The sequence below is a fragment of the Pyrus communis genome, chromosome 4 (assembly GCF_041283825.1).
Source record: "Pyrus communis isolate YQ-2024b chromosome 4, ASM4128382v1, whole genome shotgun sequence".
Classification (NCBI taxonomy): Eukaryota; Viridiplantae; Streptophyta; class Magnoliopsida; order Rosales; family Rosaceae; genus Pyrus; species Pyrus communis.
Genome location: NC_142568.1, coordinates 9,643,928 through 9,655,550, shown reverse-complemented (window position 1 = coordinate 9,655,550; position 11,623 = coordinate 9,643,928). Strand labels below are relative to the sequence as shown.

General features: G+C 43.0%; 1 long non-coding RNA gene across 1 annotated transcript; it reads left to right on the top strand.

The window, feature by feature from the left end:
* Positions 1-7,866: 7,866 nt before the first annotated feature.
* LOC148697415 (uncharacterized) lies at positions 7,867-9,453 on the top strand. The gene is made up of 3 exons (XR_015961229.1): positions 7,867-8,028; positions 8,854-8,924; positions 9,220-9,453. It is a non-coding gene; the product is annotated as an uncharacterized LOC148697415 (long non-coding RNA).
* Positions 9,454-11,623: the final 2,170 nt, after the last annotated feature.

Sequence of the window (11,623 nt, the reverse complement as noted above, 5' to 3'; positions counted from 1 at the left end):
CCCGAAGGTCTGAGCTTCCTCATTTTATCTGTTTCTTTGTTCAATCTCTCCAATTCGTATTGAAGAGGGTTAGAGGATAGCTCAGCATATGCAGTTGTTGCTTGTCTCCACATGCTTCAATGTATCATTTTCACTTGCTTTACTTGCTCCGTTGAAGATGACTACTCGAGAGCAACGCTAGGTAAGCAACTAGGAATAGATTCCAGGCAGTTGGCTCCAGATCGAAAGACTGACTCCAAGTGCCGGCTGATTGCTTCTTTCACTTTGCCATGCGAGTAAGAACAAGGACAAAGAAAAAGACAGGGAAAGAGCATGATATGAGATACTTTTGCTTTTAACCTTGATGATATGAGATACCTTTGCTTTTAAAGAAGCGGTGAATGAATCAGCACATGATTCAATCCGCCGTTTCCTCCTGGGTCATCTGTACTCCAGGCATCTGGTATCATCTTTGGGGAAGAAGAAAAAATTGAGTATTTCGAAAGGCTTTGCTGGGAGTGCACCCTCAGAGGTGAGAGAGAGTTGGGCATTTTCTTCAGGTCTGCCTTGCCATAAAAGATGAAGGTCGACATATATAGAGATAATATCAAGTGGTGGTACTGTTCTTTTACCCTTGTCGACAAAAGTTTTGATCCCGCAAATCCGGCTTTTTGAAATAGTGGCGCCTCTTCGATTTCAGAACGACGCCCTTTCGATTTCTGAACGATGCCCCTTCGCTTTCTGAACGACACGTAGTAGTGCGGATGCGGCTCCTTTTGACCAAGCTGCACGCGTTTTCTGAAAAGCAGAGAAAGCGTCGCCGAACTTTGCGCTTGTCGGCTAAAGATGTGTAGTTGCGATGATGGCCTCCACGTGTTTTCTGAAAAGAAGAAATCTTTTGACAAAGTTGAACGCGTCTTCTGAAAAGCCGAGAAAGCGTCGCCTAACTTACGCCGGAAATTCTGGCTTTTTGAATCGATGGATGCGTCGCCTTGGCTTTTTATAGAGGTATCGATCACCGCCAACATACACACTCTGAAGATTGCCCATTCTTGAACATCGTCTTCTGCCCTTTGAAATTTTATTCCATCCAACCCTTCTCTTTGAACACTTTTGAAAAATGGCAAACCCATCGAACCTTAGCTTAGAATTGAGTCTCAGCAGTGATACGGGCGCGCCGCGTCAAGGTAACGTATGGCGCCTTTCTTTCTTATCTTCTAACGGTCCTCTTACAGGTGAAGACTCCGTGATGCAGGACGCCACAACAGCTACAATTGTAGCTAGGAACCTCCTCACTCCAAAATATAGTAGGCTGCTGTCAAGACGGTCCGATGAGTTGGCCGTTCAAGAGTCCCTCGCTCTTAGTGTTCAGTGTGCGAGCTCTGTGTCCAACATGGGCCAACGCCTGCTTGCCCGCTCCCGTCAGGTGGAATCATTGATGGCAGAGGTGGAAAGTCTTAAGCAAGAGATCCAGCAGCTTAAGTACGAGAATAGAAGTTTGCATGTGCTTGCAAATAACTATTCGTCGGGCATGAAGAGGAAGCTTGATGAGCTGCAAGAATCTGAGGGTCGAATTCAAAGTGACCGTCAAAGGTTTGCGGCTTATCTCCAGAGGCATCTTTTTCGTGGGTCATCCAGCGTTTGGCCAAGTATTGAGGCCTGGAATGCTCTAGCTCCGATGCCTCCCGCTCCGATGCCTTCCACTCCAATGCCTTCCGCTCCGACGCCTTCCGCTCCGATGCCTTCCGCTCTCCAGAGGCACCTTTTTCCTGGGTCATCTAGCGTTTGGCCAAGTATTGAGGCCTAGAATGCTCTAGCTCCGATGCCTCCCGCTCCGATGCCTTCCGCTCCGATGCCTTCCGCTCCGACGCCTTCCGCTCCGATGCCTTCCGCTCCGACGCCTTCCGCTCCGATGCCTTCTGCTCCGATGCCTCGTAGTGTGGCTTCACGTAAACAACCTTTGTGAAGCTCCATCTTTCTCCATCTTTAGTATTTTATTTAATATATAAATATTTTTTTTTCAAACATGCTTTGTTTTATTCAGTGCATTGGGTTGCCTCCCAAGTAGCGCTTTCTTTTACGTCTTGCAGCCGAACGAAGAACCCAATCACTCGAGGATATGTTCACGAATCGGACGAGAACTCCGAGTCATAAACTAGTACCTAGAACAAGAAACAAAACAAGATTAAGAATCTGGAATAAAATAAAAAAAAACAAACGAAAATAAAACAGTCCAAGGGATTAGCAAATTTTCTAATCCCCGGCAACGGCGCCAAAATTTGATGCGAGAATTATACGCGCACAAATTAAACCCTCTTTTTGTCAATTGTAGTATAAGTATAAGTAGGGATCGTTCTTAACCGGGGATTAGGAGGGATTGCAAATCACTTGGAAATTGACTCAAAAACGTAAAAAAAAGTTTAAAACACTAACTAGACTCAAAGAATGCGAAACTAAACGCTTAAAACACTCAAACAAACTAAAAGACTCAAAACACCACAAACACACTCAAATCTGCCTAAAAACCACTTTCTGGGCAGTTTTGAGTACAAACACAAAATTGGACGAAATTAAGTTATGACTTGACTCAAGACTCTTAAAAACACAAACTAAATGTAATTCTAACTAATCTAACACTTTAAAATAAATGGGGGATTGGTTTTGACGAATTTAAAACTAAAACAGAAACTTGGAATTAAAACAGATTCTAAAAACGAAATTAATGAAATAAAATGATGAGAAACTAGTTAGAGGGTTCCTTATCCACACATGAACATATGCATATAATTTGATTCCCAGTTATGACTTCAACGAACGATGAATGACAATGCTCCAAGTTAATTAGGTCCGCTTAAACTAACTGATGCGAGATTTATACGCACACAAATTAAACCCTCTTTTTGTCAATTTGTAGTAAGTATGTAAGTAGGGATCGTTCTGGACCGGGGATTAGGAGGGATTGTTAATCACTTGGATTTGACTCAAAAACGTAAAAACACAATATAAAACACTATACTAGACTCAAAGAATGCAAAACTAAACTTTAAAACACTAAAACAAACCAAAAGACTCAAACATCACCCAAAACACTCAAAACTGCCTTAAAAACACTTTCTGGGCAGTTTTGAGCACTTTGGTGAATTTGGACGAAATTATGTAATAAATTGAATCAAAACACTTAGAAACATAAACTAAGACACTTTCTAACTAAATTGGACAATAAAGTAAAGGGGGATTGAGTTTTGACGAAATTAAATAAATGAACAAATTGTAATTAAAGCAGAATGTAAATATGAATATGATGAAAGTATGGATGAATGCTAGCTAAGGGGTTCATCTCCACACATGTTACACTTGCATAATAAAATGATTTCCAATTGCATTTCAATAAACCATGAATTCTCAATGCTCCAAGTTAATTAGGTCCGCTTAAATTAACTTTCAAATCTTCCTAACGTTATTGAATTGGATGATTGCATACGACAACCCAAAACATTCCCCACAAGTCCCCTACATGATTGCATAATAGAGATACAAGCAAGAATCATTACGCTCTATGAAAATTATAAGTGTTGACGAGGCATTCGTTACTATGGAATACGCATGAAACTTATGCCAAGAATTCATTTAACGCGATTGTTTATAAGCAACCTCCACTACTTGTGAATATAAGTTCGTAACTATTAGGTGAAACTCACTTATATTCTAGCGTCATATTCATGCATGAAAATTAAGTGTGCACTCTCAATAAACATACATAAATAAGTTATCAATCAAACAGTTAAACGAATTGAATCCACAACTTATGAAACGCAATTAGAAGTAATCAAATCAAAATGCAAGCATAAACATATATTTCGAATTCCCCCCTAGCCAAGGGGGGTTTAGTTGAATTTAAACATTGGAATCAAAGAAACACCTAAACATTCCAACAACTCAAACTTGAATTGTATGAACGTTTAGGCCCTCTTCTCTTCCATTCCTCATTCGTACAAAACAAAGAGTATTGAAATTAAACATTGAAATCAAAGAAACACCTAAACATTCCAACAACTCAAACTTGAATTGTATGAACGTTTAGGCCCTCTTATCTTCCTCTTCGTTGTAGCACAAGGTCTAAGGATAGTTTGATGGTGTGAATGGTTTGGGGAGTGGTTGGAGTGGCTGCAATGGAGGAGAAAAGTGTTTTGGTGGCTGCTGCAAGGGTGTGGAGAGGTTTTGACGAATTTCTGGAATATGGAAGAGTGTATGAGAATGAATGCAATGGATGCTTATTTATAGGTGAAATGGGGGGAACATGACAGCTAGGAGGGAATGTGGCTGCATGTTTGAATGATTAAAGGATGCATGTGGGTTGGAATTGCATGTGCAATGAATATGTGGCTGCATGTGCAAGGGGACAATCTGAAAATGCATGTGAAAGCATGTGTTGGCTGCAATGATGAAATGGATGGGAGTGCATGTGGCTTAATTAATTAAAGGGAGTGCATGTGCAATGTTTTAAAGGATGGAATGCAAGTGAATATGTTGGAAATCTGATATGGTGATGGGAGATGCATGTGGCTGATTTATGCATGTGATTAAAGGGTGGGAGTGCATGGGAATTTCTGGTTCTAAGGCTTTGTTTGATTGGGCTAGGCCCTTTGTTTTATGTCCTAAAGTGCATAAGTGGCCTTCAATTTCGTCCATCCTCTTGACTCCATGGTTAAGCTATCCAATCCATGCCCAAAAATGCTCCAAATAGCCTCAAAATGCACTTTCTTGCTCCCTTTGCCATTAGGACCTAAAAACAAACGAAAATAGCTTAAACTACTAAAACAACTATGAATTAACAACATAAATGCACGAAAACAAGCTAAGTAAGTCGCCTAAATATGCTCCTATCACTAACTTTCAGATTTCCCTAGATTCATTGGATTGAATGGAATACGCATTACAACCAAATTATTCCTAATCAAAGTCCCTAACCATGAAATACGCATGATAGAGACATTCAACAAAGATCATTAAGTTCAACGGAAATCATAAACATCGACTAGGCATTCAAAACTATGGAATACGCATGTTAATCCAGCCTAGGGTTTACTAAACACAATCGTGACTAGCGATCTTTACTACTCATGAATATAAGTTCATAACGATTAGGTGAAATTTCCTTAAATCCTAGCATCAAGTTTAGGCATGCAAATTAAGTGTCGAACCTCAACCCACATACATAAACAAGTTCTTAATCAAAACAGAAAAGTAAACCACATTTAAAGTTCATGAATTCATAACTGGAGTAAATAAAATCATAACCAACATATGTCCATGGCTTCAAATTCGCCTCTAACTAAAAAGAAATTAGTTCCACATGTTTAACATAATTGAACAACAAGTTAAATTAAACATAAAAACAGAAACAAGAAAAGAAAGAACAAATTGATGGAATTGAATGGATGGAAAGTTAGCTACGGGGTTCATCTCCACATATGTTATACTTGCATAATAAAACGATTTCCAATTGCGTTTCAATAAACCATTAATTCTCAATGCTCCAAGTTAATTAGATCCGCTTAAATTAACTTTCAAATCTTCCTAACGTTATTGAATTGGATGATTGCATACGACAACCCAAAACATTCCCCACAAGTCCCCTACATGATTGCATAATAGAGATACAAACAAGAATCATTACTCTCTATGAAAATTATAAGTGTTGACGAGGCATTCGTTACTATGGAATACGCATGAAACTTATGCCAAGAATTCGTTTAACGCGATTGTTTGTAAGCAACCTCCACTACTTGTGAATATAAGTTCGTAACTATTAGGTGAAACTCACTTATATTCTAGCGTCATATTCATGCATGAAAATTAAGTGTGCACTCTCAATAAACATACATAAATAAGTTATCAATCAAACAGTTAAACGAATTGAATCCACAACTTATGAAACGCAATTAGAAGTAATCAAATCAAAATGCAAGCATAAACATATATTTCGAATTACCCCCTAGCCAAGGGGGTTTTAGTTCCTCATGGTACAAAACAAAGAGAATCAAAGAAACACCTAAACTTTCCAACAACTCAAACTTGAATTGTATGAACGTTTAGGCCCTCTTCTCTTCCATTCCTCATTCGTACAAAACAAAGAGTATTGAAATTAAACATTGAAATCAAAGAAACACCTAAACATTCCAACAACTCAAACTTGAATTGTATGAACATTTAGGCCCTCTTATCTTCCTCTTCGTTGTAGCACATGGTCTAAGGATAGTTTGATGGTGTGAATGGTTTGGGGAGTGGTGAAAATGGAAGGATGGTGTTTGGATTGTAAGGGAGAGCACGGCAATAAGGAAATGGTTGGTGTTTGTGACTGAAATGTGATTGAATCAGAATGAATTGTGGCTGCAATGGATGCTTATTTATAGGTGAAAAAGAGGGAACATGACAACTAGGTTATGATGATGAATGCATGTGCAAAGTTGGTTGAATGATTATGAGTGCATGTGGAATGGCTGAATGTGGTGCAATGATAATGTCTTGTGGCTGAATGGATTAAAGAATGGGAGTGCATGCGGGTGGAAATGCATGTGGGTTAAAGAGTGAATGCATGTGCAATGACAGCTAGGTTGAATTAATTAAAGGGATTGCATGTGCAAGGTTTTGGTGTGAATGATTGAATGTGCATGTGGCTGATTTATGAAGAGTGAATGCATGTGGCTGCAAGGTGTGAATGATTATGGGTGCATGTGGCTGCAATGGATTAGGAATCCTTCAATTTCGTCCATTCCTTTTGCTCCAAACATAAGCTATCCATTCCAAGTCCAATTTTGCTCCAAAATGCTCCAAAATGCATCTTTTTGCTTCCTTAGCCATATGAACCTAAAAACACACGAAAATGGCTTAAACTACTAAAACAACTATGAATTAACAATATAAATGCACGAAAACAAGCTAAGTAAGGCGCCTAAATATGCTCCTATCAAAGGTGTGACATCCCGTCCCGGAAATACCGAAATGTACGTATGAAATTACAATTTTACCCCTAGTGTGCTTTCGTCACGTTTTGGTTGTTTGTTGTGTTGTGGCATGTGTTTGGAACCTCACACACTCCCACACACACACAGACACTATCCTTCTCTCTCTCCCTCTGTCTTCTCTCTCTCCCGAGTCCTCTACCCTTCTTCTTCTTCCTAAAAACGTACGGACCAACACACATACCCCTCAAACCGTGACAGATCGAGGAAACTAAGGACACCATTCAACTCGTGAGGTCGAGGCGAGCACAACCATACCATTTTCAGGTAGGAACCTCAACGTTTTCACGTCGAATTCACAAGCCCCGATTTATGTACTGTTCATGCAAAATTTATACGTTGAGTTTTTGGGATTTCTAAGCTCCTAGGTAGCTTGGTGGTGTCCCAAGGAGCCTCGGAGTGCTTCGTTGGACGAAATTGGACGTCGGGATCGTTCTACTCGAAGTTGGCCGGTTTTGGTTGTTTGCACAGGTAAGATTTCGTAATTTTTAGCCTTTAAAAGTGGTCCAACGTGATTCTTCTAGTCTAGGGCTTTCTTCTAGTAAGTTTAAAGTTTTTCCCAGTTTCCGGCGACCGGAGTCCGGCGAGGGTAGGCCGGAGAAGAAAGGGGAATATTCCGTCAAGTTTGACGGAATATTCCTAACGGCAGTGACGGTATCCGGTTAGATTTGACGGAATATTCCGTCAGTTTAACGGAATATTCCTGACGGCGTCTGTTGACACCGTCAGTGTGCCTGGCACGTGGCCGCGCGTGGGGGGCGCGTAGGTCCGTGCCTGTGCTGGCGCGTGGGGGCACGTGCGGGGTCCAAAAATTATTTTAAAAATATGGTTGTGATCCTGAGGTTGTGTAGAGCACGTTGGTATATTCATTTGTCCATTTTGAGCAATGTATGAGAAGTTATTACGAGAAACGGGTTATGTGCTTTAAAGTTAACGTTTTTATAGTTGTTTCGCATTTAGGTGACACGTACCCAGAGGACGAGCGTGCACACGCGAGGCAGGGGGGCTACGACCCTTCTACATACCAGTGAGTGGGCTTTTGTTTTCCGTATATACCTATATACATTTATATTCCCAGAAATTGATTTAAATAAAAGGGTTATTTGCCTTATGCCATGCATGTTATTATTATTGTTTATGCATCATCACATTTATTAGTAGTGGCATGCATATACATATTTATATGTGGGTGCTGTGGAGGCATAGGTAAGTGCCAGGTAAGCGTTAATTAACGATTGCATTAATTAGTGGTTAGAGATGCTTAGAGAGCTCATAACCTGCACCCCCGGTGTTAGTGCTCCCGCCCAGAGTAGGGCACAGTCCTTCACGTGTTGTTCACCTCCCGCACCATACGCTCAGCTTGGATCCAAGCTAGGTGCATAGGCCTGTCGTACAGACCACAATAGGTGGTTCCGACTCGTAGGTGACCCGCGATTATTCGCACAGCCTTCACGTGATCGTAGCACTAGAGCGTATATATATGTTACACCCAGGCTTGTCGTACAGACCACTTTAGGTGGTTCCGACTCGTGGGCAGGTTTAGATATTGAGATTGAGATTTGAGCTCTAGATGCAGCCGTACAGGTCACGTTAGGTGACTCCGGCTGCCAGATTACATGATATTGATATGGTTATACCTGAGCACTTGCATATCACTTTGAGATTGTGGCATGGCATATCTTGAGCATGATTGGTATACCCTTGAGCATGTTTTGCATGTTTACACATACGTATATATGTTTATTTTCTGGGAAGTATACAGGTTTTACGGCGAGGGGTTAGAAAGTATTTTGTAAATGTTTTAGAAAGAATTGTTTTTGCCCACTCACGCTTTTGTTTTGCGCCCCTCCAGGTTCTAGTTGCTTAGCCGTTGCGGTGGTTTCCCTTGTGAGCTTTTCGGCGTTCTGACAGACACTCCACATTGTAGGGTCGCCTTCGGGCGTACTACTGTTGTCGTTTTATTTGGACTGCTATAGACCTGCTCTGAATTTGTATCGCACTAACTAGCACTCATTCTAGTACTTGTATGCTAGTTTTTAATTATTCATACTTTTATATTACTACTTTAGCTTCCGCACGTGCACATGGCTACGTCACCTTTGTGTGACGGCCAGCACGCTCCGATCTCGGTCAGGGTGTGTCAGTTTGGTATCAGAGCCTAGGTTTGGCAGTCCTGTGTCCTTGTGAGTATTCTAATAATTTTGGTGTCTTCTGTCAGAACTATGCCGCCTCGTCGGGAACCCCGTCGCTCTTCTGAGCCTATGTTCCCCGATATTACTCAGTTGGGGGAAGCTTTTGCTACAGCCCTTCAGGCAGTGATGCGCCCTCCCCAGAGGACTCCTCTGGAGACCATGTACAATCTGAAGTTGGATAAGTTTAAGGGCAGTGAGGGACCCGAGAGCGCAGAGCGCTGGCTAGAACACATAGAGAAGACTTTCCGGGTGCTGCATAATCAGGGGAACTTGCCTATGGAGAGGTGGGTCGAGACGACCGCTTGGTTTCTAGATACGGAGTCGGCAGCTTGGTGGGAGCAGGAGCTTCGTAGGTTGACTCCGGATCAGAGGATTGATTGGAACGTGTTTACGGGGTTGTTTAGGAGAAGATATGTACCCCCTGAGTACATTGACCGCAAGAAGCAGGAGTTTTCCGAACTGAAACAGCGGAAGATGTCAGCGAATGAGTACTACCGTAAGTTTACGGACTTGTCCCGTTATCACCCTGATGTCGCTGGTAATCCGGCGGAGATGCTCCGTCTTTTCCGTCTGGGCACCAGGAAGAAGTGGCGTTCTATGGCGTCTACGGTCCACAGCGAGACTTATCGGGACTTCTATGAGATACTACTGAGGATCGAGGACTCCGAGAATATGTCGAGCGATACTGATGAAGAGAAGGACGGCAACCAGAAGAAAGATGACAAAGGCAAAGGTCAGGCATCGCTCGGGGCCCGTCAGACTCAGAGCTTCAAGAGAGGTGGAGCTAGTTCTAGTTCTTCGAGTGGTGGCTTCAGTGCCACTGGGCAGGGTCGTGGAGGTAGATTTTCTGGTGGCGCTAGAGGCCAGAGGCAGGGCGATGGTGGGCGAGGCAGAGCCCCTATTTGCCGCAGGTGTAACAACCGACATTTCGGTGAGTGTAGACGTGGTAGCAACGGTTGTTTCACATGTGGACAGGTGGGACATAGAGCGGCAAATTGTCCCCAGGGTCAGCAGCAGCAGAAACCACAGCAGACCTTTATGCCACCGCCTGCACCACTCCAGCAGATCCAGGGTCCTAGTAGTTACGGCCAGACGGGTCGAGGTGGTGCTTACCACTATCAGGGTGATGCTGTCCCTTATGCTCCGGGGCAGTATCAGTACCCTCAGGATCCCTATTCCCAGGGTGGCTATCCCCAGTATTCGGGCGGCTATATGTCGTATCCTCCAGCCCCAGCGGGTGGTTCACAGTGGTATCAGGGAGGACAGTATCAGCAGGGGGAGATTGCCACTAGCAGTGCAGGATCTTCGAGACAGTCAGGCCAGCCCAGTCAGGGGCGTAGTGCTCAGGGACGCGGTGTTCAGGCGAGCCGAGGCCGCGGTGGGCGTCAGCAGGGACAGGGGTGTCTTCACAATATTTCTCTGCAGGACGCTCAGAACAACCCAGACTTGATTATGGGTACGTTGAACATTCTTGGTTATTTTGCTAGAGTCTTAATTGATTGTGGAGCTACACATTCCGTAATTTCTCATACATTTGCTCAAGCGACGCAACCTCGCCCCACACCCCTAGGGTATGATTTAGAGTTTGTTATGCCTAGGGGAGAGAGTTGCGTTGTAGATTGTGTGTACCCGGGGTGTCCAGTGATCGTAGAGGGTGTTGCTTTGTCAGCCGATCTTATCCCGTTAGATATTGTGGACTTTGATGTGATTCTGGGCACGGATTGGTTGCACTTCTATCGTGCCAACATTGACTGTTATGGGAAAGTGGTTACGTTTCACCGACCTGGACTACCTGTGGTTACCTTCGTGGGTGAGCAGAGTGGGGTGAGATATGGCGTTATTTCGGCGCTACGAGCGAAAAAGTTGTTAACTAAGGGTTGTCAGGGGTATGTGGCTCATGTGGTGCTGGATGAGGTTGTTACTAGCAGAATAGAGGATGTGAGAGTGGTCAGGCACTTCCCTGATGTATTTCCTGAGGATTTACCTGGGTTACCCCCAGATCGAGACGTAGAGTTCACCATTGAGTTGATTCCAGGTACCAATCCTATTTCTTTAACTCCTTATCGTATGGCTCCTGCGGAGTTAAGGGAATTGAAAGTTCAGCTGCAAGAGTTAGTAGATAAGGGATTTATCCAGCCTAGTACTTCGCCTTGGGGTGCTCCAGTGTTGTTTGTGAGGAAGAAGGATGGAACTTTGAGACTGTGCATCGACTACAGACAACTCAATCGGGTGACGATTAAAAACCGTTATCCATTGCCTCGTATCGATGATTTGTTCGATCAGCTGAGAGGTGCTTGCGTGTTCTCTAAGATAGACTTGAGGTCTGGTTACTATCAGCTGAAGATCAGTAGGGATGATGTCCCTAAGACGGCGTTCAGGACTCGTTACGGTCATTACGAGTTTCTGGTTATGCCATTTGGGTTGACGAAT